Source organism: Pongo pygmaeus, chromosome 19, assembly GCF_028885625.2.
Source record: "Pongo pygmaeus isolate AG05252 chromosome 19, NHGRI_mPonPyg2-v2.0_pri, whole genome shotgun sequence".
Taxonomy (NCBI): Eukaryota; Metazoa; Chordata; class Mammalia; order Primates; family Hominidae; genus Pongo; species Pongo pygmaeus.
This window is the reverse complement of record NC_072392.2, coordinates 26,385,025-26,394,774: the sequence shown is the minus strand read 5'-3', so window position 1 is coordinate 26,394,774 and position 9,750 is coordinate 26,385,025. Positions and strand designations below refer to the sequence as shown.

At 41.0% G+C, this 9,750-nt stretch overlaps 2 pseudogenes; both read left to right on the top strand.

Moving 5' to 3' along the window:
- The first annotated feature begins 4,688 nt into the window (after positions 1-4,688).
- LOC134738687 (cytochrome c oxidase subunit 2-like) lies at positions 4,689-5,372 on the top strand (annotated as a pseudogene).
- Positions 5,373-5,632: 260 nt separating this feature from the next.
- Positions 5,633-6,312, top strand: LOC134738621 (ATP synthase subunit a-like; annotated as a pseudogene).
- The last annotated feature ends 3,438 nt before the right edge of the window (positions 6,313-9,750 follow it).

Here is a 9,750-nt window from a genome sequence, read left to right as displayed (position 1 = left end):
CAGTCAAGGCGAATATCCACATACAATTGACCCAATAATTTGACCAACGGAACAAGTCACCCTAGGGATAACAGCACAATCCTATTCTAGGGTCCATATCGACAGTAGCGTTTATGACCCCGATGTTGGATCAGGACATCCCAAGGGTGCAGCTGCTATTAAAGTTTCGTTTGTTCAATGATTAGAGTCCTGTGTGATCTGAGTTCAGACCGGAGTAATCCAGGTCAGTTTCTATCTATTCTACATTTCTCCCAGTAGGAAAGGATAAGAGAAATGGGGCCCACTTCATAAAGTGCCCCTCCCCCATAGATGATATTACCTCAACCTAATACTGTACCCACACCCACCCAAGAACAGGGTTTGTTAAGATGGCAGAGCCCAGCAATTGCATAAAATTTAAAACTTTACAACCAGAGGTTCAACCCCTCTTCTTAACAACATGTCCATAACTAACCTTCTACTTCTTACCGTACCTATCCTAATCACCATGGCATTCCTCATGCTAACTGAACGAAAAATCCTAGGCTACATGCAACTACACAAAGGGCCCAATATTGTAGGCCCCTATGGACTATTACAACCTTTTGCCGAGGCCATAAAACTCTTTACCAAAGAATCCTTAAAACCCTCAACATCAACCGTTACCCTCTACATCGCTGCCCCAACCTCAGCCCTATTGCCCTTCTATTATGAACTCCCCTCCCTATACCTAACCCCCTAGTTAATCTTAACTTAGGCCTTCTATTCATTCTGGCTACATCCAGCCTAGCTGTCTACTCTATCCTATGATCAGGATGAGCATCAAACTCAAACTACGTCCTGATCGGCGCATTACGAGCAGTCGCCCAAACAATTTCACATGAAGTTTCCCTAGCTATCATCCTATTATCAATCCTACTAATAAGCGGCCCATTCAATCTCTGCACCCTCATTACAACCCAAGAACACCTCTGACTACTCCTACCAGCATGACCCCCAGCTATAATATGATTTATTTCCACACTAGCAGAAACCAATCGAGCTGCTTTCCACCTTACCAGAGGAGAATCAGAACTAGTCTCAGGCTTCAACATTGAATATGCTTCAGGCCCATTCGCCCTATTCTTTAGAGCCGAATACATAAATATCATTATAATAAATGCTCTAACTGCCATAATCTTCCTAGGTACAATACATAATATTCACCTACCACAACTCTACACAATATGCTTCACCATTAAAACCCTACTCCTAACCTCTCTATTTTTATGAACCCGAACAGCATACCCCCGATTCTGCTACGATCAACTCATGTATCTCTTATGAAAAAATTTCCTACCACTTACACTAGCACTGCTTATATGACGCATCTCAATATCCGCTACAATTTCCAACATTCCCCCCCAAACTTAAGAAATATGTCTGACAAAAGAGTTACTTTGATAGAGTAAATAATAGAGGTTTAAATCCTCTTATTTCTAGGACCATAGGAATTGAACCCATCCCTGAGAATCCAAAATTCTCCGTGCCACCTGTCACACCCTATCCTAGAGTAAGGTCAGCTAAATAAGCTATCGGGCCCATACCCCAAAAATGTTGGTTATAGCCTTCCCGTACTAATCAATCCACTGGCCCAACCTGTCATCTACTCCACCGTTTTCACAGGTACACTCATTGCAACATTAAGCTCGCACTGATTTTTTACCTGGACAGGATTGAAAATAAACATACTAGCTTTTATCCCAATTTTAATTAAAAATATAAACCCCTGCTCTAAAGAAGCCGCTATCAGATACTTTCTCACACAAGCAACCTCATCTATAATCCTCATAATAGCTATCCTCTCCAACAATGTACTCTCCGGACAATGAACCACAACCAACACCACCAACCAATACTCGTCATTAATAATTACAACAGCCCTAGTAATAAAACCAGGAATAGCCCCTTTCCATTTCTGAGTCCCAGAAGTCACTCAAGGAACCCCTCTAATATCCAGCCTACTTCTCCTCACATGACAAAAATTAGCCTCTATTTCAATTATATATCAAATCTCCCCATTAATAAACATAAACATTCTCCTTACCCTTTCAATCCTATCCATTATAGTGGGTAGCTGGGGTGGACTGAACCAAACCCAACTACGTAAAATCCTAGCATACTCCTTAATCACCCATATAGGCTGAATAATAGCAGTACTAGCATACAACCCAAATATCACCATTTTCAACCTAATCATCTATATCATTCTAACAACCACCACATTCCTGGTACTCAACTTGAACTCTAGCACTACAGCCCTACTACTGTCCCGCACCTGAAATAAACTAACCTAATACCCCTTATCCCATTTACCCTACTATCACTAGGAGGCCTTCCCCCACTAACCGGCTTTCTACCCAAATGAATTATCATTGAAGAATTCACTCATTATCCCCACTACCATAGCCATTATTACTCTCCTTAACCTATATTTTTACATATGCTTAATCTACTTTGCTTCAATTACACTATTCCCCATATCCAACAACGTAAAAATAAAATGACAATTTGAAAATACAAAATCCACACCACTCCTCCCCACACTGACTGTCCTTACCACCCTCCTCCTACCAATCTCTCCACTTACACTACCCACCTCATAGAAATTTAGGTTAAACACAGACCAAGAGCCTTCAAAGCCCTTAGTAAGTTAATAATACTTAATTTCTCCAGCACCCAAGGACTGCAAAACCCTACTTTGCATCAACTGAACACAAATCAGCCACTTTAATTAAGCTGAGCTCTTGCTAGATCAATGGGACTTAAACCCACAAAAATTTAGTTAACAGTTAAATACCTTAATCAACTGGCTTCAATCTACTTCTCCCGCCGCAAGGGGAAAAAGGCGGGAGAAGCCCTGGCAGGATTGAAGCTGCTTCTTTGAATTTGCAATTCAACATGAAAGTCACCTCAGGGCTGGTAAAAAGAGGTTCAGCTTCTGTTTTTAGATTTACAGTCTAATGCCTTGCTCAGCCATCTTACCCACTAATGTTCGCCAACCGCTGACCATTCTCAACAAATCATAAAGATATCGGAACACTATATTTATTGTTTGGTGCATGAGCTGGAGTCTTGGGCACAGCCTTAAGCCTCCTTATTCGGACTGAACTAGGTCAACCTGGCAACCTTCTAGGTAACGACCACATCTACAACGTCATCGTCACAGCCCACACATTCATCATAATCTTTTTCATAGTAATGCCTATCATAATTGGAGGTTTTTGCAATTGACTGGTCCTCCTGAAAATTGGCGCCCCCGACATGGCATTTCCCCGCATAAATAACATAAGCTTCTGGCTCCTCCCCCCCTCCTTTCTACTACTGCTCGCATCTGCTATGGTAGAAGCCGGTGCCGGAACAGGTTGAACGGTTTACCCTCCTTTGGCAGGAAACTATTCCCATCCAGGGTCCTCTGTAGACCTAACCATTTTCTCCCTTTATCTAGCAGGTGTCTCTTCTATTCTAGGAGCTATTAATTTCATCACCGCAATTATTAACATAAAACCCCCTGCCATATCTCAACACCAAACGCCCCTCTTTGTCTGACCTGTCGTAATCACCGCAGTCCTACTCCTCCTCTCTCTTCCAGTCTTGGCCGCTGGCATTACTATACTGCTACCAGACTGCAACCTTAATATTACCTTCTTTGACCTGGCCGGAGGAGGGGACCCTATCCTATAACACCTATTTTGATTCTTTGTTCACCCCGAAGTCTATATTCTCATCGTACCAGGCTTTGGAATAATTTCTCACATCGTAACATATTATTCCGGAAAGAAAGAACGATTCAGGTACATAGGTATGGTCTGGGCTATAATATCAATTGGCTTCCTAGGGTTTATTGTATGAGCCCATCATATATTCACAGTAGGGATAAACGTAGACACGCGAGCTTACTTTACCTCCACCACTATAATTATTGCCATCCCCACTGGCGTCAACGTATTTAGCTGACGTGCTACGCTTCATGGGGATAACACCAAATGGTCCACTGCAGTACTCTGAGCCCTAGGATTCATCTTCCTTTTTACAGTGGGCGGCCTAACCGGCATTGTACTAGCAAACTCATCATTAGACATCGTACTACATGATACATATTATGTTGTGGCCCACTTTCACTACGTTCTATCAATAGGAGCTGTGTTCGCCATCATGGGGGGCTTCATCCACTGATTTCCCTTATTCTCAGGCTACACACTCGACCAAACTTATGCCAAAATTCACTTTGCCATCATATTTGTAGGCGTAAATCTAACCTTCTTCCCACAGCACTTTCTCGGCCTATCTGGGATGCCCCGATGTTATTGCAACTACCCCGATGCATATACCACATGAAATATTTTATCATCTGTAGGCTCATTCATCTCCCTGACAGCAGTAATGCTAATAATTTTCATAACCTGAAAGGCCTTCGCTTCAAAGCAAAAAGTCCTAATAATTGAGCAACCTTCCACTAACCTAGAGTGGCTGTACGGATGCCCTCCACCCTACCATATATTTGAAGAACCAGTCTACATAAAACCTTGACAAAAAAGGAAGGAATTCAACCTCCTAAGGCTGGTTTCAAGACAGCCTCATAACCCCTATGACTTTTTCAACAAGATATTAGAAAAACTATTTCATAACTTTGTCAAGGATAAGTTACAGGTTAAACCCCGTATATCTTAATGGCACACGGAGCCCAGCTAGGTCTTCAAGACGCCACATCCCCTATCATAGAAGAGCTAATCGCCTTCCATGATCACTCCCTCATAATCTTCTTTCTTATCAGCTTTCTAGTTTTATATGCCCTCTTCCTAACAATTACAGCAAAACTAACTAACACTAACATCACAGACGCCCAAGAAATAGAAACTGTTTGAACGATTCTACCCGCCATTATCCTAGTGTTAATTGCCCTTCCATCCCTACGTATCCTGTACATAACAGATGAAATCAATGACCCTTCTTTTACCATTAAATCAGTCGGACACCAGTGATACTGAACCTATGAATACACCGATTATGGAGGATTCATTTTCAACTCCTATATGCTTCCACCACTATTCTTAGACCCAGGTGACCTTCGACTTCTTGAAGTTGTTAATCGAGTAGTCCTTCCAATTGGAGCCCCTGTTCATATAATAATTACATCACAAGACGTCCTACACTCATGAACTGTTCCCACATTAGGCTTAAAAACAGATGGAATCCCCAGACGCCTAAACCAAACCACATTCACCGCCATACGACCAGGAGTATACTACGGTCAATGCTCAGAAATCTGCGGAGCTAACCATAGTTTCATACCCATCGTTCTAGAACTAATCCCGCTAAAAATCTTCGAAATAGGACCTGTATCCACTTTATAGGCTACCGCCCACTCTCTTAATAAGGTTCACTGTAGAGCTGACCCAGCATTAACCTTTTAAGTTAAAGACTAAGAGAATTGCTATCTCTTTACAGTGAAATGCCTCAGCTAGACACCCAACTTATGACCCACTATCATCGCATCAATACTCCTCACATTATTCCTCATCATTCAACTAAAAGTACTAAACACAAACTACCATCTGCCTACCTCACTAAAAATTATTAACATGCAAAACCACAATAATCCTTAAGAGTCAAAATGAACAAAAATCTGTTTACTTCATTCATTGCCCCCACAATTCTAGGCCTGCCAGCTGCAGTGCCAATCGTTCTATTTCCCCCCATGCTGATTCCAGCTTCCAAACACCTTATCAACAACCGATTAATTACCACTCAACAGTGACTAATTCAACTCACCCTAAAACAAATAACAACAATACATAACATTAAAGGACGAACCTGATCCCTCATGCTAATATCCCTGATTATCTTCATTGCTACAACCAATCTCCTCGAGCTCTTGCCCCACTCATTCACACCAACTACCCAACTATCTATAAACCTGGCCATGGCAATCCCCCTATGAGCAGGCGCAGTAATTACAGGCTTCCTCTTTAAAATCAAAATATCTTAGCCCATCTCTTGCCACAAGGCACACCCTCACCCTTCATTCCCATACTAATTATTATCGAAAACATCAGCCTATTTATCCAACCAATAGCCCTAGCCATGCGCCTAACTGCTAATATTACGGCAGGCCATCTGCTCATACACTTAATTGGAAGCGCCACACTAGCACTATCAACTGTCAACCTCCCCACCACCTCAATCATCTTCACAATTTTGATTTTACTGACGATTCTCGAAATCGCTGTAGCCCTGATTCAAGCCTATGTTTTCACACTCCTAGTGAGCCTCTACCTACATGACAATACATAATGACCCAACAATCACATGCCTGTCACACAGTAAAACCCAGCCCATGACCTCTAACAGGGGCCCTTTCAGACCTCCTAATGACATCCGGCATAGCTATATGATTTCACTTTTACTCTACCACCCTACTAATGCTAGGCCTACTGACCAATGCACTAACCATATACCAATGATGATGTGATATTGTAGGAGAAGGTACATACCAAGGCCACCACACAGTACCCGTCCTAAAAGTCCTTCGGTATGGAATATTTTATTCATCATCTCAGAAGTCTTTTTCTTCGCTGGGTTCTTCTGAGCATTCTACCACTCCAGCCTAGCCCCTACCCCTCAACTAGGAGGACATTGACCCCCAACAGGCATCACTCCACTCAACCCCCCTAGAAGTCCCACTCCTAAACACATCTGTATTACTCACATCGGGAGTTTCAATTACTTGAGCTCACTGTAGCCTAATAGAGAACAATCGTAATCAAGCAATTCAAGCACTACTTATCACAATCTTACTCGGCATCTACTTCACCCTCCTACAAGTTTCAGAATACTTTGAAGCCCCCTTTATTATCTCCGATGGTATCTATGGTTCAATATTTTTTGTAGTTACGGGATTCCACGGGCTCCACATCATCATTGGGTCAACATTCCTTACTGTTTGCCTTATCCGCCAACTATTATACCATTTTACATCCAAACACCACTTTGGCTTCGAAGCTGCCGCTTGATACTGACACTTTGTAGATGTAGTTTGACTATTCCTATATGTCTCTATCTACTGGTGAGGATCTTACTCTTTCAGTATAGACAGTACCCTTGACTTCCAATTAACTAGTTTTGATAGCACTCTAAAAAGAGTAATGAACCTGGCACTAGCCCTAACAGTCAACACCCTCCTGTCCCTATTACTAATAAACATCACATTTTGATTACCACAACTTAATGTCTACATAGAAAAGTCCAACCCTTATGAATGTGGGTTTGACCCGCTATCCTCCTCTCGCACTCCCTTCTCCATAAAATTCTTCTTGATTGCTATCACCTTTTTATTATTTGACCTAGAAATTGCCCTATTACTACCCCTACCGTGAGCCCTCCAAACAACCAATCTACCACTAACAGTTGTATCATCACTCATATTAGTTACCATCTTAATCCTAAGTTTGACTTATGAACGATCCCAGAAAGGGTTAGACTGAGTCGAATTGGTAAGTAGTTTAAACAAAAACAAATGATTTGGACTCATTAGATTATGATAGTCATACTTACCAAATGCCCCTCATCTACATAAACATTACATTAGCATTTACTATCTCACTGTTAGGACTACTAATCTATTGCTCACACCTAATGTCCTCCCTACTATGCCTAGAGGGGATAATATTATCTCTATTCATCATAAACACCCTCATACCCCTAAACACACACTCTCCCTTAATTAACATCATACTTATCACCATATTAGTCTTTGCTGCCTGCAAAGCAGCAGTGGGCCTCCCCCTCCTAGTCTCAATTTCTAACACATACGGTCTAGATTACACACATAACTTAAACTTACTCCAATGTTAAAATTACTTATCCCTACAATCATACTACTTCCAACAACATGACTCTCTAAAAACCGTATAATTTCAATTAACATAACCACTCACAGCCTAATTATCAGCTCTATCCCGCTGTTATTTTTCAACCAAGCCAATGACAATCTATTTAGCTACTCTCTGTCTTTCTCCTCTGACCCCCTGATGACACCCCTTCTAATACTAACAGCCTGATTTCTACCTCTTATGATCATAGTGAGTCAATGCCACTTATCTAACAAGCCCCCCTTACGGAAAAAACTTTACTTGTCTGTACTAATCACCCTTCAAATCTCCCTGATCATAACATTCACGGCCACAGAACTAATCATATTGATTATTAGTGGTGTAGTTGGGTGTGTTATTTTTCTGAATTATGGGGGAGGTTATATGGGTGTAATGGGTTTTTTAATTTATCTAGGGGGTATGATGGTTGTTTTTGGATATACTATGGCAGTGGCTATTGAGGAGTATCCTGAAAAGGCAGGAATTGAAGTCTTGGTGAGTGTATTAGCGGGATTAGCAATGGAGGCGGGGTTGGTCTTATGAGTGAAGGAGTACGATGGGGTGGTGGTAGTGGTCACATTCTTTGTTGAACAAACAGCACCTCAAATAACTTCATACAAATACTACTGGTAAACTTAGCATTTTATTAAAATGTTTAAATTTCATATTTTATCAAAGTCTAACATATTAGTCATAATCTATTCTTTTTATTCAACTTTAAAGTTCTATTCAACAATAGCATTTATAATTTTATATTATTAAATGTCATTCATACAGTTCAATAATTATTTTATAACTTAGCATTAATGAAACCAGTACAGACAGTATAATGTTCATGGTATTTTTATTTATAGGTTTAACATACACATACATAATTCAACATTAATGGCTTCCTTAATTACCATTAATATTATAATTTTATATTATCATTTAAGGTTGCCCTTCTATTTTAATATTAGATGTTTTAGCATCCATCAGTTCTATCAAGGCCTTCTCACTGGTTCTTCTTTGAATTCCAGACATGGCTGCAATCTTCTCTTCTAAAATTCTAAAATCTGAGGGCTCTCGCTGGCTGGGTGCTGCTGGAAGAACTGTAACTTGGTTGTTACCTCAACTGTATTTTATTTTAAATGTTTTAATTAAAAGAAGTTTTTAAAAATGTGGAAATCCCTGAGAATATTCACTTCTTTAAATACAATGGGAATAGGTATGGATGAAGTCTGTTTCTCCTCATTTGATCTAGGGGTGCTTCTGAGAACTCTTCCAAGTGCCAGATCCTGGGCCTCTGGCAGCTTGGCCCCAGTGGCAGTTCAGTTACCCCATCACAGCTGGGGCACCAGGGGAGCCCCACAGGTGGGTGAAAATTACCGTAGATTAAAACCTAGGCAGTTTAACACAAGCAGCCAGCACCAACATCATGGTACTTGATCTTCCAACTTCCTGCACTACCAATTCTATGTCTCATCACATTCCCCTCTGGCCTCTCGGCCCCCAGCACGCAGGCTTCAGCCTCTGTTTCTGCTGAAGCCCTTTCTTCATACACCCTAGAACATAGAACATAGGACAGAGAGAGAGAGACTTTAGTAGGAATACTGACATTTAAAAACTTATCAGAGATATGAAAAATCAACTACATGAAGTATGGCGGTATATTAAGGCTTTGTGAATAAAAACACAGTAAAGGGTGGGTGTGTAAAGCTATTTTCCAATCATCCTTCCAAACCAAGGCTTTTGAGGACACAAGTCCTCCCAGCAGGTGGCAGGATGGGCCCAGCAGTGTCTTCAGCCCATTGCTGTCATGAGTTAGGAAAGGCTGAATTCTATTTTCATACAAAAGAAAACATTTATTTAATTAAAGATT